The 27564-nt window shown below is 35.2% G+C and overlaps 1 long non-coding RNA gene across 1 annotated transcript in view; it reads right to left on the minus strand.

Moving 5' to 3' along the window:
* Window positions 1-27564, minus strand: part of LOC138702695 (uncharacterized) — a 113327-nt gene that overhangs the window by 69524 nt on the left and 16239 nt on the right. Inside the window, exon 2 of the long non-coding RNA XR_011332864.1 lies at window positions 7646-7739. This is a non-coding gene — a long non-coding RNA (uncharacterized lncRNA). The remainder of the gene's footprint in view (window positions 1-7645; window positions 7740-27564) is intronic.

Here is a 27564-nt window from a genome sequence, read left to right on the forward strand (position 1 = left end):
CATTAGTATACCAGTACTCTTTTCAGACAGTAGTGCACTGCATGTTAGTGTATAGTGATGATAATTATGAGAGTTGAAACAGTATATCGCCATGGGAAATGTGAGAGTAGTTCAACTGTTCGTTTCTCTGACATAGATAAGCCTGACGATTTATTTATACCACTTAATGAAATAATGACTCTGCCTATAGCAATTGCACAGAATGATAAAGATACACGATAAACAGAATAAGGGAAGAAGCAAATAAACCACGAAAAATCTGAAACATTGGCCTAAGCTCAATACAATCTGTCGCATCACCAGCAAGTAAAATACTCCTATACAATACGGCCATTTATATGAATAGAAGGCAGTTTCACAAGTGCATATTTCAGAGTCTATACTGAAATTTCAACATTAAGAAAACTACGTAAGCGGAAAAGGCTAAAACACAAATCGCTGATGAGTCATGTTCAAATTCAAGTTCAATAGACACTGCTGATGTTATTCACGAATATTAGGAAATAATTTTGCAATCATTGCTATAGTCCCGTCGCTCTAATTTCCGGCAGCCAATCACGTTGCAGGTCGGCTACATTTAAACGTGTGCGTCTTGTGATTCGCTGATTCATTTCTTAAGACTCGATAAATACTTAATATAATCGCCCGCCATTTTAGCTCTTTCGTTGGCGTTAGCAGAAAGCACACGAAGACGTTATTTGCCGCTCAATTATTTGCTGAATTACATTGCGTTTGATTTATTATCATAGGAGCTATGAGATGATAATGTTTAACGATGTGGCAAATAGGTTCCTCGTATGTTAGCTCGGCAACGTAAGAACAAAAATGGCGAACGATACTACCTACCTAGACTTTATAGAGCCTTCACTTTCTAAGACGTAAGCAAAGAGGCGGAATCACGCCGGAAATAACAGCGTCGGGACTATAGATGTCATAATAATAATAATAATAATAATAATAATAATAATAATAATAATAATAATAATAACAATGATCCGTGGCGCTACAGCCCATGAAGGGCCCAGACCGACCAGCCGGCTGTTACCTTCACATCCACATACCGAAGCAGAGATGGACGATCACCCAACCAGAATGGAAGTATCGTGTGGTTAGCACGATGATCCCCCCAGCCGTTATAGTTGGCTTTCACAACCAAATTTCTCTACCTATCGTAGCTTCCCAAGTGCATCACGATGCTGGGTGGGCACCGGTCCCATACACACTACTAGAGGAAGTAACGAGTAATTCATACTTCAAAAAAATTTTTGTGCTTAATTTAGATTCAGTCTTTCACTGCAAACCCAGCATTCTCCAATCTTTCCTATTTTCTACCTTCCTCTTAGTCTCCGCATATGATCCATATATCTTAGTGTCGTCTATCATCTGATATTTTCTTTTGCCCCGAACTATTCTCCCGTTAACCATTCCTTCCAGTGCATTCTTCAGTAGGCAGTTTCTTCTCAACTAGTGTTCCAGCCAATTCCTTTTCCTCTTTCTGATCAGTTTCAGCATCATTCTTTGTTCACCCACTCCTTCCAACACAGCTTCGTTTCTTATTCTGTCTGTCCATTTCACATGCTCCATTCTTCTCCATATCCACATTTGAAGTGCTTCTGGTCGCTTCTCTTCACTTTGTAATAATGTCCATGTTTCTGCACGATACAGTGCTACATACCACAGAAAGCACTTCACTAGTCTCTTCCTTAGTTATTTTTCGAGGTCGGCAGAAAATGCTCCTTTTCCTGTTAAAAGCTTCCTTTGCCATTGATATCCTTCTTTTGGCTTCATGTTGCGAGGAAGTCAAGATGAGGGTAGCATTGGCAACGGAAGCTTTTAATAGAAAAAGGAGCATGTTCTGCATCAAATCTTATTTGCAGATTAAGAACTCTGTAATACGGGTTAAAAAGTACATTTGTAGTTTCGTCGCAAATATTCGGAATTTCCTATACCAACAAAGTTATATAAGAACGTTTGTTTGTTAGACGAAAAAGATCAAGAAGAAGATTTTTATTGACCGAAGAAGCGTTAATGACAGTTAATTCTTCGAAAATTGTTTAGAAGATTATCTCAAGAAGTTGGAGTCCCGTACACTTTAACGTCTATGTACAATTATACGTAATTTCTGAAAGTTTTAAAATTCTGATACCAATAAGGTATCACTCAAGTGGTAACAAAGTCAGGGGATAATGTGGTAGGGCGGACATTTCCTTTCCCCCTCCATTGCATACATCGCTGGCTAGTAACATATTTCACTAATCAAACTTGAGATGTATGGTTTATATATATCGAAAAAAAAAATCGAAAAATCGAAAGAGAATTGGGAGGACAAATTTAAAAGGTACGCAAAACGCGTCCTTGCAAGGGGTTGGGGCTGTACAAAACTAAATATGTGAGCTCCAAGCCTGTTGGCCACTAGTCTCACTCCGGGTTACGCTGCTCCACTGAAGGAGCTCTATAAAATATTGAAGGGGAAGCCGAAATTGGACGTAACCTCTCAGGTACCACATACGCGAGGGGGACTGAGATTTGATCAAGTGATCACGGAACGGGGCGAGGAGGAGATGGTTGGCGAGACGCAGTCATCTGTTGTTCGATGACAAAGCATGTGAAGGCCGTCGGAAGAAGCGCCGTGAAATCTAAATCTGCAATTTGATAGGTCCCTGTCCTTTCAAATTGCGACTAATTAAGTGACCTCGTATATTTAATAGACAATTTATGGGTTCTGAACTAGGGCATACGTCGTTTATAATAAAGGGGAATATATATGGGGAAGGGCATATAGGTCCGTGGCCCATTTCTTATAGGGCTCATCCCGACATTTGTCTTACGCCTTAGGAAAACCACGGAAAACCTTAGGCAGGATGAGTTGTCTCATATATAAAAGACTAACCAATTTGGCTATTATGTAGGAGGTGATTGTTGTCATGAGCCTTGTTGAATCGTCTCAATTTTGAGACAAGCCATTTGGCTATATGATGGCTCAAAAACGAAGAGGGGGGGGGAGAGATGTAATTGTTAATTAATTTAGTATATATATATATATATATATATATATATATATATATATATATATATATATATATATCTCTTGCGATGTACGGAAGTACATATGATATTTCCGTGCAGGAATTCTGCGTTGTCATATTATGAAGGATCGATGGAGCGGAGAAAAATTCTCTCCAGCACCGGGATTCGAACCCGGGTTTTCAGCTCCACGTGCTGACGCTTTATCCACTGGTCATTCGTAATGAGTGCACCTCTGCACATTAGTGTGTTGAACATTGTACCGCGGTCACACATCTATGATAAAGTGCATGAGGATTCGCCACAAAAGAGAAACTAAGAGGTGGAGCTTAAACTTAGAGGATTCAACCCGGCATCGGAATTGGAATCCGGTGTGGCTTAGTGGATAGAGCGTCAGCACGTAGAGCTGAAAACCCAGGTTTGAATCCCGGTGCCGGAGAGAATTTTTCTCCGCTCCATCGATCCTCCATATTGAGGTGTATGCAACAATATTGATCTACCTCTGACACGTCGTCAGGTGAGATGTACTGCCTGATAATAGATGTATCAAGCCAGAACCTCAATCAGAAGTAACAAAATAATGTATACGCTAAAAAATCAATTCCTCATAACGTCATAACTTTTATGTGGGTAGTATGCTGTTCTAAGTCTATGTAATGTGGGCTGAATATAAAGATAGTATTAGCAGAGGCATGTCGGCGGTTTGAATACTTTAAAATTATAAATGAACTTTTTTGTAAGCTTATATTGCGATCTCTGTCAGATGAGAATAATAATAATACAGTCAACAAGCAGTAATTATGTTTCACTTAAAGGCCTCCCACTCATTCAAAAGCAAGGTCTTATTACATAACATAAATCCATGAGACAGAACTCTGATGTTCTTTCCTCTTATACGAAGGCAAAGTAAAACAAAGCGGTATAGGGTGAAATTAATTTCTATTATATGCCTGAAATTGAACGGATATGCAGCTATAGAAAATGTCCAACGCAAGGCAGCAAAATATGTCAAAATGGGGAATGGACATGGTGAGGAGATAGTAACAGATTTAGGGTGGGAACTTCTCAAGTCAAGGCGACGAAAAACCAGACTCATTGCATTGTTCAAGGCACAAATGGGACACAAAGCATGGACCGATATCAATGCTAGATTAGCAACACCATCATACTTAGGAAGGACTGATCATATTAGGAAGTTTAAATGTAGAAAACAAAGAACGGAAGTGGCTAAATTTTCCTTTGTTAACCGCTCAATAGTAGACTGGAACAGCTTTACCTGCGGCAATCTTTCAGGATGGTCCTCTTAAAAGCAATACATTTAAGGAAAGGTTGAGAAGATTAGACTAAAAATTTAATTGGAGGTGCAGTGTAATTATTTAAGTTATGTCATGTAATTAATTGAGTTGATATGTAATTAATTAAGCTGATATGTAATTAATTAAGATGAAATGTAATTTAGTTGATATGTAAATAAATTAATGTGATATGTAATTAATTAAGATGATATGCAATTAAGTTCGGATGTAATTAATTAAGGTGAAATGTAATTACTTAGGCTATATTGGTAATAGTTGGGTGAAATAGAAGTAGCCTACTTGTAAGTTAGATTTACTTTTGCTTTTCGTAGGCATTATTATAGAATAGTTTTTATTTATAGTCCTAGGTTTATTGCATCTACTATTTATAGATTTATGTTTATTTTATTTTATTTAATTTACGTTTATTTATTTTATTTCATGTAATTGTAATTATTGTATATTATATATCACTACCACCGGGTGTATACCCAATTGTAGTGTTAATAAATACATGCATGCATACATACATATATAAATAATGTAAATGATGATGAATACTAATAATAATATTTGTATCGCCATTGCATAGTCTGAACTATCGATTCATGAGTAATAATCGTAAACAGATCCCATCTTTTATACCAGGATCGCTAGTTAAGTCCACTTGAGCTAGGAGCTGAATTCGGTATCGTGGACTAAAAACATAAAAAAGCGTCTTCATTATAGATGTAGACTTTAACAAGATTGTTCTTCTCAGAAGCTTCGACTTCTCTCTCCCAATTACGAGATATTGAAATAAGATCAGCCAACTTTAATTAGATCTAAAGATGCGTAATATTTCGAAACGGTATGACCTTCCTCATGATTGGAAGATTTTAATGAATAAGAAACTAACGGATAACTGTTGATAAAATAAAACGTTGCCATGGATACACTTCGTTCTGAAGGATCTTGGTAACTACGATGGATTGTAATATAAATGAACAAAAACAGCAAAGACTGGTCCACAATAAACCGGGAACGGAAACGACAACGAAAACGAGAACGGAAATGTTAAAATAAATGTATTTATATGTGCGCATTCACAATTAATTTTCACGTTCCCGTTTCCGGGCTTCACGTTAATTGTCTCCAATTTCAACTATCTTAGAAGCTCCACAATCTCTGCTTCAAAATGCTGATCCACTACAGTTATGTCCATTTTTCATCAAGTCCAAAGATTTTTTCTTTCATGTTATGTCCACAAGTGTTTTGTCCACTGAACATAACGTCCATAGACATTTAATCCACTAACAAATATGCCCACAAGATATTTTGTCCATATACATTATATACAATGACTTTTACTGTCAATTAATTATAAGGTCCATAATATATCTTACAGAACAGAAATAAAAGATTGTCTTTTCCACTTCTGTCGGGCCATTTGGCGTCAAGTTGTTCAGCATGGATTAGAGGCTGCTTATAATAACCGGGAAAATGACAGAGTAAGAAATTACATCCATGCCTTTCATACCACTGGATCATATTGTGAATATATTCGATGAAGTTTCTGATGTAGAAGAATCAGTATTAGATTTATCATTATACATAGAAAGAACCTTCGTAAGAGGGATACCTGCCAGAGGTAGAAGACGAGAGGTGCCGCTTCGCTTTCCTCCGCATGTCTGGAATGTTTATAACCTAGTCTCGAATGGGACTCAAAGGATAATTAAGGGGAGAGGATGGTATTTTTTGGTGAAAAATGAGTAAATTTTCAAAAAAAAAATCTGTAAAATACTCTGTGATATGTGTGGAAGGCATAGCATAACATTTTGTGGGTATTTGTGCCCTTATCGGATGTTGAGTCGCCATTTTTAAACTTCCTGCGTTATGGATTTTTAAATCACTCGCCCACTTTTATTGTTGTTTCCGGTAAATTAAATTTAAAAAAAAAAATTGTTTCTTTAAAAATACTCTTTGATAGATGTGAAATGCATTGCATAACATTTTGTGGGTATTTATGCCCTTATCGGATGTTGAGACGTCATTTTTAAACTTCCTTTGTTACAGACAGTTTCTAGAACATGCTTTTGCAACTACATTGCAAAAATCTGTTTGAATCTATGTTTAAAAACGGTTTAGATATATCGGTTTTAGTACAATCCTGCATTGCGTATATTTTTTTCAAATTTGGGCCTCCAAATAATTTTTCTTTTTTTTTTCAAAATATTTTTGTTTGGTTGAGTTGCCACAGCTATAAGCTCTCTACATAGAAAAAATTAATGTTTTACACCAAATAGGAAAAACGTTTTAAAAAATACCATCCTCTCCCCTTAATACAATAGAAGGATGGCACTCCAAATTTAAATGTTAAATGTTATGTTTTATTTAACGACGCTCGCAACTGCAGAGGTTATATCAGCGTCGCCGGATGTGCCGGAATTTTGTCCCGCAGGAGTTCTTTTACATGACAGTAAATCTACTGACATGAGCCTATCGCATTTAAGCACACTTAAATGCCATCGACCTAGCCCGGGATCGAAACCGTAACCTTGGGCATAGAAGGCCAGCGCTATACCTACTCGCCAGACAGGTCAACGTCTACAATTTTAAAGAAATGTATAATAACTCACCATACTAACATATGGAAGTTCATCGAAAACTTTTAGAAGGACCAAAATGACAATCAGTTATTAATAAATCAATTAAACTTATAAAATAATGTTCACTTGATTGACTGTATTATTTCTATCATATTATAAGCAGACTGATGATTTTTTAAATTGGTTATTACTTCAGATTTGTGGACCTTGTAAATTACGGACAAACCATCTGTGGACACAAGTACAAATGGGCCTGAAATGTAGTGGACTTCAAATAACTGGTCCTATAAATTAATGGATTTCAATGTAAAGGACAGAAGAAATTGGACATTTGGACTGTGGACATAAAAATGGGCATTTTGTATGTGGACATAAAGAAGTGGACATATCATTCGTGTATTATTTTCTGCTATGCCTGAGATGTAGTGCATTCATGGAACAGTCTACCTTCCATTATTCGATTAACTTAAAAACCCCAACAGGAATTTCACAGGAATTGAATGAAGGTACAGTAGATACGAAGAAACTAAGCAATAGTAACATTCTGTTAAGGTCCGCGTCATTCTCGTGCAATCACAATCGTCTTGCAGAAATGTTGAAATTCTCAATTTTCTCAGGAAATGTTCAAAAGCACGAATCACAGCGTTACGAGCATCCAAGGACGAGATCATTATCGTTGTCTCTCCGTAATGGTTCCGTGTATCTCTATACTTCTGTTTAATAGTCTGTCTGTCTTACCTGCAAAGTTATCCTTTTGTCTCTCAGATTTCCTCCATTCTCGGCACTGTTTTCCAAACTGTAGTCCGTAGACAGATTTCCGGCCAGTGAGTACCTGTAGAAAATGAAATTCTATTTAAGGACCATTGATGTATCACATTCTTATTTAATTGGGGTTAATGAATGGTTTCATGCGGGAAAAATATTTTTAAAAGAAACAGATTTTAGGTCTTCTTTTCTTGCACATGATCCAAGGGGTAATACCGACATCATCTGATCATGGACTGTAAAATAACATAAGGCAAAGCCAGAAGATGGTGTGGTATAATTTATTGGCATTGCCGATAGTGTCTTACAAGCGCAGGATGCCCTCTTCAGCCATTGTAATATATATATATATATATATATATATATATATATATATATATATGAAGCTATTACTGGCATATTCCCCCGCTATGGAATAACGCTTAGCACGTCTGACCGTGAAACAAGTGGGCCCAGTTTCAAATCCTGGTTGGGACAAGTTATCTTGTTTGAGGCTATTCCGAGGTTTTCCCTCAAAGAATTGAAGCAGACTCAAAATTACACTTTCCCTCTTTCATCATCTTCGTTCTTTCCTAGGTTTCGGGCTTTCTCCGTTATACTGTAGGCCTACAATCGGCTGCGGGTCGCCAGCCGTGGATATGTGGTCATTCGTTGTTGGTGGTAGTGCTATGCACCGTGGGCTCTCCACTGGGCTCATGGTAACTCGTGGGACCGGGGTTAATATTTAAAATTATAAAGCTGATTGTTGGTATCGTGAATACATGGCAATATTATATTATTTTGTAATTGTGAATTGTAGATCATTATTCATATTACACCATTAGTAGCCAATTAAAGCACGATTATTAGCAGATTAAGCACCGAAATAAATTAATTTTATTTACTATTGTTAGTAAAGTTAATCATTGTTACAAATATTTAAATTTCATACACACTACATTACAATTAAATAGAAAATTGCAAAGAAATAAAAAAATATTGCTTTAAAATTACAAAAAAAAAGGCATTTATTAGTAGGAAACACCTTAAAAGGCAAAATAGGCAAAAAATGGCCCTATCATTTTGATTTACTCCAAATCACATTTATATATATCCAAATAATGGTTTACTTCCACCCAGTAAAAAGGAATTTTGCCAAACATTCGGGCTTTACTAATATAGAGTCGAGCTACATATCTGTAGTGCTCGGGAAAAGTGACACAAGTCAGTTTCCACAAACCTTTTTTGATAATTTATTGACAACTTACGGAACATCTTTCGCTTGGAAGAAAATACGTAGGTATTCCTCCCATTACAATAATTTATACAGAAAAAAATCAAATCGACATAAACCAGTGTAAGTTGTCAATAAATTATCAAAAAAGATTTGTGAAAACTGACTTATGTCACTTTTCCCAAGCACTGCAGATATAATTATTGCCGTTAAAGGAAATGTTAGCCAGAGGCCAAATTTCCAGTATTCCAAACTGGTAATAATGATAATTAGAGTATTTCAAATTTTTGTTTGCTTAATTATAATCCATTCTCATTATGAAGAAAGGTACACTGGGAAATAGAATTCCGTAGCATTAATATTGTCTTAACAGATCTGCACGGAAGTGACTGGATAGCAACATCTGTTAATTATATTACGTATGAATCTGGTTGCGAAATCATAAAACTATAGAGAACGGGGAAAGTTCGCCTTATTTCATTAACTTGGTTAGCCTGCAAAACAGTGCGAGCAGCTGGAAACTGGAGACTCATCCGCGCCTGAATGTTTATATTTCATTTCCTTTACATCAGGGAGCTCCAACTTCCACCCACGCGGATAAGGGCTTCCTGTAACAACAGGTCAGTCTCCAAATTACAAGGCAGCGAAATCTCTGTGCTAGGGGAGCCACTTTGCTACGTAATTAATATACAATTTCATCACGTGAGCTGTATAAACATTTCACGACAATGAGATTCGTGCTGAAATCTAAATATGCGACTGGGAGCGGATAGAGTGTGGAATGCATTATTTCTCTAGCTATAGGAATTTCGTATTTCCCGTCTTCAATTCCTGATCATGAAAATAACACATGCTTTCTTATTAGAAATTGCAACAATTATTTCAAAGTTGTTTCCAAAATTACATTTTTTTACTATACCTCTCCTGCCTGGAGAGAAATAAAAAATAGGTTGCAGCCGCCAAATTACTCTTCAAGGAAGGATCACTCATATAAATTGAGGGAAAGAAGACAGAGGACGGACACTGGAAAGTTTTCTTTTCTCAATCGTACTATCAGGGACTGGAATGCTTTACCTACAGACTTACTAAAGGCTTTACCAACAACCAAAAATGTATTTAAAAACAGGCTTAAGGCCTTTACTAATAGATGGTAATTATACACAGTATTTAAAGTGTGTAAATGATATTTTGTTATTGAAGTGTTGTATCAGTGAAGAATTATGTTGTGTCAGTGAAGAGTGTTGTGTAAGTGAAAAGTGTTCCTGTCAGTGAAGCTTTATAGTTTATAGTGGCAGTGCAAAGTATTTGAACAGTGAAATGTTTTTGAAGTGTTAGTGAAATCAGGATAGTATCAGTGAAATGTGTCATAGTTCCAGTGTAGTGAGTGAGTTGACAGCGAAATGAGTGTAGTGTTGAAAGGTACTTGTGCAAATATCAACATATCATGCTCGTGGGTTTTAGTTCGCACTTAGGTTTAAGATACAAATTAATTTTTTTTTAAACGTTATTTTAAGTGATCGTGCTTCATTTGATTTAGGATGTTGCCTGTTATTATTATTATTATTATTATTATTATTATTATTATTATTAATTATTGTTAGTATTAACAATTAGTATTATTATTAATTGTATTTTAAATTAATAAGTTTATTATTGCCATTATTGAATGTAATTAGTTACCACTGCCACCGGGTATATACCCATTGAAGTGTGAATAAATACATACATACATACATACATACATACATACATACATATTGGAACCTGTATCTACAGTCTGATCCATTTGGGTATGGATAATATTAATTTATTATTATAAAGCTAATATGATAGTTGGAAAAATTTCTTGCCGGTTATATTAAGATTAATAGATGGGAGTTTCCATATATGACAATCAACACTGCATAATCTGAAAGGACAAATGAAAATCATAGATGATTAAAATGCTACTACAAATCAACAGCAGGCACAATGTTTTCTTTGGTATGCTAAATTTGAGAGTGTTAAAAGAGTTCAAAGGGAATTTCGACGTGAGTATGGTGTGTGTAATGTACCTAAGTATGATTACATAATGTTGTGGTATCGAACATTTGTAGAATCAGGTTCTGTGTTAAAAAAAAAAAAACTTGCAGGAGGTCGCAGGCGAAACCCAGTACAAGAAGCTGCTATCTCTTGGATTGGCCCCCAAACTTTCCAGATCTAACGCCTCCTGACTTCTTCGTGTGGGGTTTTGTTAAAGACATTGTCTATTCAAAGAAACCCAGGAATATTGATGATCTGAGTTTAAAAATTACTCAAGCTTTTCAACAATACAACGGACATGGGCTGAATTGCATCACCGTTATGAGTTGTGCAGGGTGCGCAATGGGTGTCATGTTGAGCTCTAAGGAATCTCCCATCTTTCAGTGTTGTATGCACAAAGTGTCAACAAAAAAAGTTCAGTTCTAAATGTTTTACTGTGTTTTTATTTTATCCATACCCAACGGATCACTCTATATTTCCGATACGTTGAAAATGTCAAGTTCCAGGACACAGTAGGATACCCAAGAGCATATTCTGATTACAGTCACCATGAAAGCCTAAAAACTCATAAAATTATTCACTTGTTTCTTCTTTTTTTATGGATCATATTACCATCTACAGTTCATTATCGTAACCTATAATTGAAAAACACACAAGATTGTAGTAAATGTCAAAATATGAAGATGAATTTTCTTTTTGTATGTGATGTTGAAATGTATGGCATTTTTATAATCTAAGAAATATTGAATATGATTAAGAAATTTCACAGTTCTTTTTTTAAGTTAATAATTTTTCTTATTTACGTTACAAATAAATACAGATACATAACAAAAGATAACACAAAAACACAATACAGTAATAACAAAAAATACAGGTTGATTCCCCCGGTTTCTGGAGGTGGCCCCTGAGGTTATTTGGAACAAAAATGTATGTAAATAAATTAATAGAATCACATTCAAAATTATGGAGTTATAGTAATTTGAAAACGGCAGAAAAAATTTTTATTTCAAGTTTTCATTAACGAATGTGCAAAAAAATTATTAAAATACAAACAATTGATTATTTATGTATCAGTATCTTTCGTTTATAGTACATTTAAATCACATTTTCGGAAATGCCTCCCTGATTCTCAAGGCAACGCTCCGTACGGGTGTGAACCGCACGTGTAGCATTTCGCAGCTCAACACGTTTGTTCCTTATTGTCACCGCGGCAACCAGAATGCGTTGAAGCAACTCTTCGCGTGTTTGTACCTTAACCTGATACACGATGTCTTTCATCCATCCCCAGATGCAGTAATCTAAGTTATAGCAACAAACATGCGTAGCGCTCCATTCAATATGACGCGTTTCAAAAATGTGTTGTAACTCCGTAGTTATGAATTTAATTCCATTAATTTATATACATTTTTTGTTTCAAATAACCTCAGGAACCATCTCCATAAACCGGGGGAGAACTTCGTAAATGACTCTATAGCACTATAATAAATAAGACAGTATTCAAATAATTGTATATAATAAATTGTAACTGAGTGACACTTGGAAAAGCAAGGTGCTTGAGGTCGGGTGTGACAAATAATGTATTGAATAGAAAATTTAATCACAAATAACTGTGTATTACTAATACGTTCTGAACTGTTTACTGTAATTAAGTTGAGAATATTGCATTGTTAAAGTAACAATAAATTCATTAATTCACAATTTTCTGCCCAAAGACAGATCTTTCACTGAAAATCCAGCATTCTCCAATTTACCCTATTTTCTACCTTCCTCTCAAACTCAAAATTTGATCTATTTAATGTTGTCTATCATCTGATATCTTCTTCTGCATCGAACTTTTCTTCCGTTCACCATTCATTCCAGTGCATCCCTCAGTAGGCAGTTTCTTCTTAAGCCATAGACCCACCTAATTTCTTTTTCTCTTTCTGATCAGTTTCAGCATTGTTCTTTCTTCACTCATTCTTTCTAGTATAGCTTCATTTATTATTTTCTTTAGCCACTTCATATGCTCCATTGTTCTGCGTATCCACCTTTAATAAAATAATTATAATTCCATAAGATAATTAAAACGATTTTTAAAGCAGTTCAAGCATGTTTCGTTTTCTTCAATTATGTATTGTTTTCCATTCTGAATTCCAATTCATAAAGTTACTATATGGTATAAGATGCATCTGATTAATTTTCTACAAATTCAAATGAATACATTTTTGTTATACAAAATTAAGAGAATTAATTTCATTTGTTTACATTAATATTTTAATTAAATACATATAATAGTCTTTTTATAAGTGCACATAAATTATATATCGTATATTATAATAATTTATACCATAGGTATACGTTGTATTTTTTTATCGACTAGCAGTAAATTATCTCTGTAAGGGTGTCCGAAATAAAGAAAAACGCTCCTATCACCTTGTCGTGCATCGGATCACTCAGAATAGTATCTACTTCCACAAACAGAGGAGTTAACAGCCATCCACAATTTTCCAACAAGACGGAACGCCCCACATAGATCTATTGATGTTCGGGATATTCTGGAAAGACATTTTCCTGTTAGATGGATAAGTAGTGGCGGACCAATGCCTTGGCCTCCATGCCCTCCGGACATCACCCATTGATTTTTTCCTTTGGAACTACGTAAATCCCCTGTATATAGCAATTCCCTGTTTAAGATGTTGTTACGAATGCCACTTGGAACAATTCCTAGTTGAAATTCTTCAGAAGTTTTCCTTAACCGTAAGGCGAATGTTAGGTATTTCCATGGAAAATTCTATGACTCATCTCTAGAAAGTGCGATCTAGCTGTCACCAAAGTCGGAGACTCTAGGTAAACAAGCAGTTCATACCATCTTGTTAAACTTCTATTAAAATTATAGTAATCATGTTTAACTTCTGTGAATAACTAGAGAGCTTGAATCGCTGTTATAAAGTGATGAAACATTCTTCTGCTTCATAACATACACATCGACTGGTTTAATCTTGGCATCATGACCTATATGTATGCTTCCTATAATCTCTTTATCTAGCAAGGGCTAATACAAGTTTAGTTTGAAATTTAATTCTCGTAAAATTGAATTCGCTGCGACGTCCTGCCAGTAAATCAATATCGGATATAACGGAATGTCGGATAATCGAGACATTATTGTGTTATAAGCTACGAGGAATGTTATCGTACAGACTGACGTCATTTCCTCTCGGCTTAGCATATTCCTCAGGAGGGAGTGATCTACAATTTTCCTTTTGTAATCGAGAAGGCGCCTTGTCAGGACGTGGCTTTTCAGCGTCAAAGGCCTTCAGTGAAATCTCGGTGAGTCCAAGGAGATTATTTAGCGTATAAAGACGGAGTAGTCAGTGTTTCTAGGAATATTTCCTTTGCACTTATCACAATTCTCTCTCTGCTGTTCTATAACTCACAGTTATTCAATGATTAAATATAGCCTTTATATTGATATTTCACCGGAATATCGACATTAGAAAATATATGAATTCTGTGTTGAAAGAAATTACGAGATTCAAACATCTCAAAGAATGATAAAATTGTTTCTCTGTCACCGCCAAATAAAATTACCTAGTTGAGAATAAAATGTTATAACCTCAAATATTTGTCTATTTTCGTGTTTCGTTAATCACAGTAGTTAAAATGTCTGTATTATTTTAACTATTTAGGTTCTGATATGACTTATAACTAATCTTGTAATGTTGGGGATCGATTACAAATGTTGACTGCAGCATAGTACATAGGCCGGGGACGTGAGCTAGTACGAGTACAGTGACTTGGTTCTGCGATCGATTACGCGAATAACAAGGTCCACATAAAGAAATCTGGACAGCTCTAAAAGTAAATATATTCTACATAGCATTTGAGAGATATATGTTTACGCACCTTTTGTTATGTGCAGAAGAATTATCATAGAATTATTCGTGGATTTGAGTTTCTTTCTTTCTTTTCCTGTCCTACAATGTCTCTGTATGTAATATCGCTTGTCACCTGGTATGTTTGTATTATATAATTTACATGTAATGTTCCCGTCATTCACTTCAAATCACTCACCAAATTCCGCTGCAAAAATATACGCCTAAGAACCTTTAACCTTCTGCATTATTATTCAGCAGGTACATTGTTTACGCATGCTAGAGTACTGACTGATGACCAGATAGTAAAGTTGAAGCCACAGTAACTCACCATATCGGTCCCCATCATTACAAGCCTACTTATGACTATGATAGAGATATAGAGACTAAACTACAACAATGCAAAATGATATGTGGGACGATTAAACGAACGCTAAAAATATACGAAAGGACACAAACTTGAAGTTCTATAAGGTATTGACGGTTCCTTATCTTCTTTACGGATGTGAAGCATGGACAATTAGACAAAAAGATTTAAAACATCAGAAATGAAATTTCTACGATCTGTAAATGGCTGCTCAAGAATGGATAGAATTCGTAACGATAGTATAAGGAGTGACTTAAACATATTTAAAATCAATGATGAAATCTTACAATACAGAAAAAACTGGAAAGAACAGCTGAGAGGATGGACAGATCAAGAATACCAAAAAATAACCATCAACTATAGTCCATTATTAAGAAGAGAAATGGGACGCTCTAAAATGCGATGGAATTGAGATAGGAGGAGAACCAAGAGCCTAAATCCGTGTAAGGCAGTAGTAGAAGAAGAAAGTAATCATAATTTCTACTGTTAATGTCAAAGATTTACCCATCAAAATTATAATATTAGGCCTATAAGTGGTCAAAGCCATGATGGCCAATGAAATATAATGCTGCGTTAACAAATTAAATTCGATATTATTTAACACTCATAATATGCGTTATCTTTTTAATAATTATTTATTATTCTATTTAAGAAACAGTTCCAACAAATGACGCTCGAGTTTTCTTATTTTCTCAAGATAAATCTACTGTTAAATATAAATTTTTCTATATATGCTTTGTACAAGGAGAAAGTATAATATGATACACACTGGCGTATAAGCACAGTCTAGTATATACAGTCACGAAGCTCAATACGTAGTAAATATGCATCTATAGATAGTTGCTAACCACTAGGATCGCTACTATCGCCTCATTACAGACAATGCGAAATATTACCTGCACAGTCTATTGTTCCTAGCACCCTCACAACTCAAGCTTCGTGACTGTATATACTAGACTGTGGTATAAGCGTCTATGTATCAGGTTAATATGATGAGTTGGATGCAGATTTGACTGTGTAACGTTGACGGTCATGATTCAGTACCGATCGGAGATGCCTAGGGCGAAATCCGACTCCTCTATTCCAAGTATGTCTGCAGAGTGACTTACAGGCAGCAGACAGACAGGGTGACAGTGAACACAGTAGAATTACAAAAGTTTGTGACGTCATATTCATTGGCGCGCTTTCACATCCTGTCTTGTTACTTGAAATTGATGTCTTGAGTTTTGAATGAATATACAAACTTTACACACCAATGTCCGATATAATACAATTTTTGTGAATTTCAATGTGTACAAATGTCAATGGGCTGCCAGAAATTCCACTGCTCGCAGTTCATACAGCGTCGATAAATAATCAATTAATAAAAAGAATACCAAAATATCAAAACATATAACTGTGGCAATTTTGAATTAATACCTTGGAGCTCCGACCGATTCAATTAGAACAGAAGGGTTGGAATTAAACGGGAAATACTTGGTAAATGAATCTATTAACACAAAAGGGTGGTATGTGAGTATTATATTGAAGTGACGGTGGATCGAAAATTAGAAATGTAAAGGTCCACTATAACTATGAATTGTAAAGCTATTGTAAATATCTATCGTCCTGTAACTAGCAAAACCGATTAAGTCCACTTTTTGTGTAAAATAAGTTAAGTACAGTTCCCGACTTGTCTTCCGTGCTCTGTATTCTAGTAAAATCGAATAAGTCCGAAATGTTGTAGGCAACAAACCAATTACTTTATTTAAAAAATATGTTATGATTTTTCGTGCTTTAATAAAGTTTTAATTGCTGTTTTTGCAAAAATGCATTACTTACTTACTGGCTTTTAAGGAACCCGCAGGTTCATTGCCGCCCTCACATAAGCCCGCCATTGGTCCCTATCCTGAGCAAGATTAATCCATTCTCTATCATCACATCCCACCTCCCTCAAATCCATTTTAATATTATCTTCCCATCTACGTCTCGGCCTCCCCAAACGTCTTTTTCCCTCCGGCCTCCCAACTAACACTCTACATGCATTTCTGGATTCGCCCATATGTTCTACATGCCCTGCCCATTTCAAACGTCTGGATTTAATGTTCCTAATTATGTCAGGTGAAGAATACAATGCGTGCAGTTCTGTGTTGTGTAACTTTCTCCATTCTCCTGTAACTTCATCCCTTTTAGCCACAAATATTTTCCTAAGTACCTTATTATCAAACACCCTTAACCTATGTTCCTCTCTCAAAGTGAGAGTCCAAATTTCACAACCATAAAGAACATCCGGTAATATAATTTTTTTATAAATTCCAACTTTCAGATTTTTTGACAGCAGACTGGATGATAAAAGCTTCTCAACCGAATAATAATAGGCATTTCCCATATTTATTCTGTGTTTACTCGTAATTTCCTCCCGAGTATCATTTATATTTATTACTGTTACTCCCAGGTATTTGAATTTTTCCACCTCTTCAAAAGATAAATTTCCAATTTTTATTTTTCCATTTCGTACAATATTCTCGTCACGAGACACAATCATATACTTTGTCTTTTCGGGATTTACTTCCATACCTATTTCTTTCCTTGCTTCAAGTATGCATACAAAAATGCATTACTGGACTTAATTGCTTTACTAGTAATATGACGATACATCTATATAGGCTATCTCAGTTGTCTTTGAAATGTACTGTATGTTAAGAACAACGACGCTAATATACTGCGACATATCATATCCCCAGGGATCACGCACATTAATGACCAAATACATTTGGAAATGGACTCTACTCTTGACTCATCGGCGGGAGAAAAATTAACATTGTTAAGGAGCCACAAGAAATGTGAGTAGAGAGTCCAAGCTTCATATCGAACCGCCAACAAAATCGATTACGTCACCACGTTCTATAATGTAATGTAACAAGGTTGATGTTAATTGCTAGTGCACATGATATTGATCCTAAGATGATATCAGTAGGTGTCTGCATAGCGCCAGTGTTACTATATAGGTCATTTTTGATAGACAATTTAGATAGAGGTGCATTGTACTGTGCTCATTGCAATACAAAATACAACCTACTAGATACAAGAAACTTGTATTCTTCAAATGAATACATCATTATGTCTCTAAGATATTCTGTTGCTGCCGTAGAAATATAGTGAATAGATTTCTTTTTAATTTTTATTTCCTCTCGAGGCGAGGATTTGTGAAATTATTTTCAATGAATGGAAACATAACATATTAAATTTCTCTGTTCACTAAAAGGCTGTTTAAGGGAAGATGAGAAACAAAATGAATATGTAAGGGTAGAATTGAGAGTGCAGCCAACTATGTACATAATAATAGAAGAAAAGGACACAAACGTGCTTTAGTTCTTGCTATAGTCTAGCAGAGATATTGTCCACAGTGCATTTACTAATGTGGTAACGTTCACATTCTTTGTTGTACAACACACACATACACACGCACACACACACACACAAAATGACAACCAACTGTATAGATTGTAGTCAATGCAAAAATAAGTGAAGAGTACATATTATCGAATATGCCAGACAGGATACCGAAGAATATAATGGAATACAATCCTGAGGAAAGAGGAATATTGGGACAAAAATATTGAGATACTGAAACCGGGACAGGCAGATGCTGTATCCCTAATCCCAGATAGGAAGAAAACAATGCGTTATTTTACTGCTTTAGTTTATATTAACTTGCATTTATTATTGTTTTATTTTCAGGGTTTAAATTTATTATAAATTATTTTTCCTTCTTATTCTTGTTATAGAGGGAAAGGAACGGACCACCCTACCCCTTATCTCCTGGCCTAGTTGCCTTATAAGTGGTGCCTTGTTCGTATCACTTGTGAGGTTCACACCTGTCTTCGGAGAGTTGACAATGAAAATTAAACATAACCGTAACATAAACACAGAAGTTTGCGCTCAGGCTACCAAATGGGATCATTCACAATGATTCACATAAGCATTGACATAAACATTACCGTAAGACGTTAACATGAAAGTTTGCAAACTCAAAACTTTCATGCTTATGCTTACGTGATTTGCAAACAGAACATAATCGTGGAGCGCTGAAGTATACGACAGAATATGAGGAAATGGCGTCGTTGTTATGTTTCCATGGTTACCAAGTATTTTTGCTGTTATGTTTATGTTTTCATCGTGAATGATGGTATGACTTCTTGATTTTACCGTAACGTTTATATTCTTAAGTTCTGTTTAATTTTTATTGTGAATGAGCCTTAAACAATTCTTGTTATTCTCAAGTTAAAATAATTACAATTACGAAAAAAAATTACATATAAAATACCAAATAAAAAAACTAAATAAATAAGCAAGAATAAAAATCATTAAATAGTTACCACAAAAACAACAGATCAAAAAAGAAATTAAAGTTACACCAAGAAGAAAAAAAAAGTAAAAGTCGAAAGACTCCATTCATTATTTTAAATCAGAATCACAATGTGGAACGATCTCTGTATCTCACTATTGTTCTTAATCTCTGAATCTCATTCTGATTCTCACTCCCAGAATCTTACTTTAATTTTATGATTCCAAAACTTCATAATTTTTCTTTTGTTTTCTATATTTTTTGGAAACAATTTCTCAACTAACACAATTTCAATATATCTCATTGTAAGTCACCCCTGCGTTGGTAGAGTGGTCAGACCTCTAGCCTGCCCCGCAGGCGTATCGGGTTCACTTTTGTTATTTGAAGGGTTTAGAGGGCCATAGAGGGCCAAGCGCCATTTATTAAAAATGGAGAAAGCAAGGGTTAAAGATTAGTGAATGCCATAATTTGATGAAGACTGACATACCATTTAGTTTTAATGTGAAACTTTATATTACTTGCTACATGTTTCCATTTAATTATGGTAATAACTTCATTTTAATCCTTGTTTTCTACGGTTTTAGTAAATGGCGCTTGGCCCACTGTGGTTCTGAACCCTTCATTTGTTCAAGATACAATCAATTGTCTCTTTTGTATCATTTATATTGTATTCCTTTCCACATTTGATTATCTACCATCTGAAACATTCTCGACATGTACAATATATCAGAGAAGCTATGAATACACTCACAAATATTTTACGTTTGATGCATTTGATATTTCTTCTACTAGAGAGTGTTGTTATAGCATAGAAAATTTTTAAATAAAAAAATAGCCCCGTGGAATGAGAAAAACGCTAAGAAAATAACTTCCCAACATAGGCCTATTTAAATAATCAGTGCATTGATAGGCGTATCTTTTTCACAATGTAAGTACTTACCATTAAAAATAATTTGGACTACAAAATACACCATAATACCCTTCTCTCCACAAATGAAATCGCATGATGTATTCATTCGCAAATTCAAAACTATAGATCTTACAACTCTTCGAGTGATTAAAAAAAAAATCTGCTCACGACACTGTAAGAGCGCAGTGAACAAAATCTATTTGTCGCTGGTATAATTTCGTGGTAAATTTAAAAAGAAATATCACGAAATTAGCTACGTTTGCCCTACTGAACAGAATATTAACTGGAAAACCATGAGAAATCAGAGCTGTGATAAGATTTTCGACAGATATTTACTATAAAACAAGCCACTTGGATACAACTTACAAAATAAATACAACAAAAAAGTTCCAACAAAGTTTTGAGGATATAACTCTTTCAAAACTCAACACCGGTATACTGAAAATTGCAGAAGGCAAATATTCAGACTTGCTTTCCTTATGTACTGGCGCTACTCGTGCCATAATAATGTAGAAAAGATCAAGAGATATATATTTTTTCCAGCTGTTTCTAATTTTTTAACTGTAATACACAGTTTTCACTTTCATTCTTAGACCGTCCTATTGATAAGAGTGAAAATGAATCTTACTTCTGTACACTTGTTTCTGTTTTGACAATCAACAAATTGCTGTTTCCGCCCACACAACTTTATGGTTATCATAAAGAATGGAGTGTTATACGGTGTGAAATTCAAATGATTAATGTGCTGTTCGAGCATGCACAGTGGTTGTCAGCGTCAGAGAACGTTGTATGTCTTACTATTGATTTTCATGACAACTCCACAGGTACTAGTACGTTGTCTTCAGTTTGAACGCTTTAATATAGGATGTACTTTTTCAAAACTTAAATTTCCATTCCTCCAGAATGAGAAAGAAAGCAATGGAGAAAGATTTAGGAGAGGTAGCAATAGTTAAAACTTCTTCTATTACTGGTAAAGAAGTGATTTCACAACGTTTCGAAGGTTGGCTGTAACTTTGACTTCAGGTAAACAAGAAAGGAAGAGGGTGAAATATTCCATGCTTGTTACTGTCGTTTCAAATGCCTCATTATATGTGACGATTCCGGCAGAAGATTTACACGATGTCAAAACTGCGGCGTAAGTGATGAATGTACCACGACCACCTGAACATTTTAATAGTATTCATCTTCAACATAGCTGCCTTGAAAGTCAGTTGACACAGCGTTTGCTTAGGATCGCGGATCCGACTTCAAGTCCCTGCGATGACGGAATTCTATTTGTGATGAGTAGCGGTGGGTGAAGCAGAGGTAAACTACCATGGAATACAATATGGCAATGTAGAATACGGTACTTTTCCTAGTAGATAGCATTAGTAGAACACAAAGCAACTTTAGATAGGGTAAAGGTGCCTAATTCCGTGATATCCCTAATCCCGTGATAAAATTTCAATTGACTGCCATGTCAAGTAACACAATAGACTTAGACAGCAAGCAAGAACCGACAAAGAAAGCTTTCATTCCATTCTGCGGGAGCGTGTCACACAAAATAAGCAGAATCCTCCAGAAGGTAAATATCAAAACCATCCATAAACCACAGAGCAAAATCCGGAGTCATCTACGTCAGGTTAAAGACAGTCAGGGCTTAAGGACTCCAGGGATTTACAAGATTCCATGCGAGTGTGGCGAAGTATACATAGGGCAGACTGGCCGCACAATAGAAGACAGAATCAAAGAACATAAGAGGAACCTGAGGCTGTATTACCCGGAAAAATCTGCAGTGGCGCAACACAGCATAGAAAAGGAGCATAAAATACTGTTTGACCACACCAAGGTCATTAACAAATCAAGCCACTACTGGGATCGTACAATCAAGGAGGCCATAGAGATCAAGCTGGAGAAAAACAACTTTAACAGAGACAGTGGACTCCAGCTCAGTCAGGCATGGACACCGGCCTTGGACCAACTTAGGCCCTCTTACAATCAAGGTCATGAAGATCACGGACCGAGGACGGCAACCGATTCCAACCGGCGGAACAGGGCTCGCCGCCCGCCAAACTTCACACAGGAATCCCGGGAGGGGCGGAGCTTACGAGAGATGACAATTCCCGGCCCCGGATTGGCCGATCCGCCAACCAATCCCATTTCACCTGAGACAGCCTAACATCTATATTACCTTTCGATTTTCTGTTCGGACATCTCGCGTATGTGGTACCTAAGAGGTTACGTCCAATTTCGGCTTCCCCTTCAAAATTTTCTAGAGTTCCTTCAGTGGAGCAGAGTAACTCGGAGTGAGACTAGTGGCCAACAGGCTTGGAGCTCACATATTTAGTTTTGTACAGCCCCCAACCCCTTGCAAGGACGCGTTTTGCGTACCTTTTAAAATTTTTCCTCCCAATTCTCTTTCGATTTTTCGATTCGTTCGGACATCACTTCCCTGAAGATGGTTGCAGAGATAGCAGTCGAAAGCTTGGAGCATTCCAAAATCTTAACTCGGCTGATATCCCACGAAAACATATTAGCGAACCAACGCCGAGAAAGCCTCAAATCATACATGCCATGGAGTTGTGGTCTCTGACTTTTAAGATTTTGAAATACCTAACAGATGTCAGGGGATGTCTTCTTTTCAATTATATTGACTACCCACCTTTTGAATAGAAGCAGTCGACTGCAGAAGCTTTTGTTCAGTGAAAGGCGGTTGACCAGTAAGTTTTTCTTTCTCTTGTGACCGCTACTGAAGAAACATTTTATATTTGAGGTAAGAATTAATATAGCATTATAAAAATGATATATTACTGTAGATTATAGTCGGCTGAATCAGTGTGTATGATTATTTAAACAACGCTACAGGAGTTTTCCCATTTTCGGATTTATTTTCATATTTCTCCTTTCGACCAGTAATGCCAATGGTAAATTGTGAAAATTAATGTCTATAAAATAAAATTGTTCGTGGAAATAATGATAGAAATAAGTTATAGAAACATCAATTATTATTATAATTATAATAAAATAATAGGGCATATATTTAACTTAATTACTGCTGTCGTTAGGAATATAAATAATGAGAAATAATTGTGTTATGATTCAATTTATTCCAATTTAATTTTGTACTCTATTTAACTTTCAGTTTATTTTGTTTATAATATATTAATATGTAATATGTATTCCTGTAGTTACACAAGTATTTTCTATGTATATTTATCACTTAGGCTCCTTTTCTATGTTGTAATTTCTTGCTTAATCCATATTAAAGCAATATACCACGGCTTCAATGTTTTTTTCCAAATTCACGTTTGTTTTCTGAGCAGTTAATGAGGATTATTTTATTATCACAGAATTAGAATATCACTCACGGAATTAGGAAACCACTAACACGTAATTTGGATCCCTGTCACGGATTTAGGAACCACTGTATAACAATGAATAGGCTTAATCATATATAATATATCAAACTTGTGAAACTGTTGACAATGAATGTTGTACAAACTTTAGCTAAATGTCCAAATAACGTCATTTAGGTTTCATTTTAAAATTTTAGCACAATTTTGGCATAAATATAGACTTTATGAAATATGTCACGGAATTAGGCAACTTTACCCTATATCTAGGCTCTGCTAGTTGCATAAACAACAGGCGGTGTTACAGTATTAATACAATTAAAAATAGCGATACAATAAGAAGGTTTTTACAAGTAAAACATACAGCTTCGTAGCCTAGCGGTGAACATTCGTGACTACAAATTATGAAGTCCTGCGTTCGATTCTCGTCTCGACTAAGAAAATTTGTCCTTGAACAGACTATTTAATACTTTCAGTCGTAAAGATCTAGAACCCAAGAGATTGTATACAAAGAATATCTCTAGGTAACAGCATCTACCTGAAACATAAAGTAAATATTCTCAGAATGCGTCGCGAAGTGTTACGAACTGTACGACACAAAAACCATCAACAAGAAGGGAGTCAAATACAAATAATGCGCATCGATTTACCATAATGCAGTGGGAACTTAAAGCTTAAGTTATTACTTTGAAAATGTAAGTAAATCAACTGGACTATGAATTGAAAATGATAAAAATAATAATTTGAGCAATAAATAAAATTACAGATACTTGAGACTGAAGATAAAACAAAATAAAACTCACTTTAAAAATGTAAATCACATAATTAAACCTTTTGTGACGACCCAAAGCACCATTTCTAAGAATTTAAATCTCTAACGTGGATATCTCATTTCTATTTAAATGGAATTTAAGATTAATTCGTATAATTTAAGCTATAATGAATTTTTTCCTTATACAAACGCTTGCTATATAATAACTCAGATAACTTCAGAAAAGTAATTTCTAATAAGGGAGCACTAATACAACAGTTGTGTTTCCCTCATTCTGTGTACGTGACCATTTTACTTTAGCTTTTAGTTGATATCGTGACAGACTTTAATGGAGAAAAAAAGTATACATTTTTATATTTATGCGCCTTTTATTTATTCTTTTAATGATGCATCTGCAGTTGATGTGATGAACCATCCCTGCTGTCTCTATTCACCTTTCATCCTTAACTGTTGTTCTTGTTCCGGAGTCATAATATATATCAAGATGAAAACGGTAGCCTATACTTTATAGGACTTCACTTGTATGCCCTATGTGCCTTATTTTTTTAAGTCCTTTCAATTGTTCCATAAATATATATTAGAACTCTCTCAATTTAAAATCTAAATCTGTATTTCTTAAAAACTAGATACAACATCCTCAGTCTGAAAGGTAACCGGTTCAATCCCTGGTGGTGACGGGATTTCTCTCGTTACCAAAATTTCAGAACGGGCTCCGACCCAATTCAGCCTCCAGTAAAATTGAATAACAGGTATTTTCCAGGTGTAAAAGGCGGTCGGGATTTGAAGCCGACCACACACTCCATTTTAGTGCTGAAGTCTCGAAAGCATAGAGCTCTTAATTCTATATACGCGCCTTTATAGCATACATCCCGGGTAATTGAAGTACGTTTGTCATTCTAAAATAGTATGATCTATTATATATTTTTTTTTTTGTAGTAAGCGATATATAAATATGAGAAATGACTATTATTCGGTTGAGAAGTTTTTGTCATCTAGTCTGTTTCAAAATAACTGAAAGTTAGAATTTATATAACACTTTTATTATTCATTGTTTTATATGAAGAGTCCACTACAAGGATCATGGATGTCATTAGGAATACATTTTGCAGGAGAAGCAATTGAAAGTTTGAAATGTTTAGCGCTCAAAGCTTAACTGTGATTTTCCGATCATTACTGGACAATGACTATCATCTCTAACTCTCTATGTACATTATATATGTCTTAAGCTATACATTGACAGTCTTGGTTCATTTTCGACAAGAAAGTGACATCCATCATTTTTGCAGTGGACTCTTCATACAGTTGTGAAACTTGAACTCTCGCTTTGAGGGAGAAACAGAGATTAAGAGCGTTCGAAAATAAGGTACTTAGGAAAATATTTGGGACTAAGATGGATGATGTTACACGAGAATGGAGAAAGATACTCAACGCAGAACTGCATGCATTAAATTCATCTAACATAATTAGGAACATTAAATCCAGACGTTTGAGATGGGCAGGGCATGTAGCACGTATGGGCGAATCAAGAAATGCATATAATGTGTTAGTTTTCTTTTTAGTAGGTTATTTTACGACGCTTTATCAACAGCTTAGGTTATTTAGCGTCTGAATGAGATGAAGGTGATAATGCCGGTGAAATGAATCCGGGGTCCAGCACCGAAAGTTACCCATCATTTGCCCGTTTTGGGTTGAGGGAAAATCCCGGAAAAAGCCTCAACCAGGTAACTTGCCCCGACCGGTTTCGCGGCCAGACGCGCTAACCGTTACTCCACAGGTGTGGACAAGAAGATATCAGATGATAGACGACATTAAGATATATGGATCATATGCAGAGACAAAGAGGAAGGCAGAAAATAGGAAAGACTGGTGAATGCTGGGTTTGCAGTGAAAAACCTACCCTTGGGCAGAACACTACAAATGAATGGATATATACTCCATACTACGTAGCTACAATCATTCCAGTTATTTCTTAACAAAAACTGTTTCCGTTTAATTAATATTTCTTATATACATATATTTATAACTTACTTTTTTATTGAAATTTTTTCTTTACTGTATACAAAAAATTTTCCAAGTTGCCTCAATTTTCTTCCGTTTACTGTGCAATATAATTTCCTATACACTATTTCTACATTTAGTTTTAGTAATGCCACCTGATTAAAAATTTGTCTTGTTCAGGAAGAGTTAAGTCAAAATTGACTGATTATATAATTTATTAAGTGGTGATGGTGATGATGATGATGATGATGATGATGATGATGATGATGATGACTTAGTACGCAAAACATAACAGGCAGTACCATATCAAATGTTTTTACTCTGACCAGTACGCGTATTTGTTTCGTATAATGAAGGCATAAAAATAGAATTATAACTATCATGCCAATGGACTTTGATTTCCTATGCTATAATGAAAACAAATGGTTTTTCCATTAACAATTCACAATATATCACAATGTACACGAACTAATGAGTGCTGTAATATTAAAATTGTTTTCATAAGTAATTAACTTATTTATCGTAGTCTGAATATGAATGGAAATTGCAGTTAACTGTAGTACTAAAAGTTCCCCTCCCTCAAAGCGTGCATGAAGTTTAGCAATGATATAGATCCCTTTGAAGAAGAGGTGATATCTTTCTTGTAAAGTAACGGGTAATTTTATTGCTAGGAAACTTACATTGTTAATGCTTGTTAATAACATCAACAAAAGATAATGTAACTGATTAAATTAAGAACAAACTCCAATTTATTAAGAGGGTTTATTATTCTTTATTGAACAAGCTGAACAACAAGACCTTTTCAAGGAAATTCAAATTACACATATGAAAGAGCATCTGAGACTTGGACTTTAACAAACCGTGAAGAATTTAAGGTGGGAGGATGGTGAATTTTTTTATTTCTTTATTGTCTGTTTAATACTTTCACGGTTAAGTAAGTGGAGCGTTAAATCCACTGCTAAAAGTGATTGAAAATTAAAGGGACTAAATTAAAAAAAAACCCTCGCATAGGTATGCACTGAAATTGATATAACTCAGTCAGTTTTTAAGACATTCACAACATTTCTCCACCATTTTAGTCATATAAAACATAATTATAT

Source organism: Periplaneta americana, chromosome 7, assembly GCF_040183065.1.
Source record: "Periplaneta americana isolate PAMFEO1 chromosome 7, P.americana_PAMFEO1_priV1, whole genome shotgun sequence".
In the NCBI taxonomy this organism is placed as follows: domain Eukaryota; kingdom Metazoa; phylum Arthropoda; class Insecta; order Blattodea; family Blattidae; genus Periplaneta; species Periplaneta americana.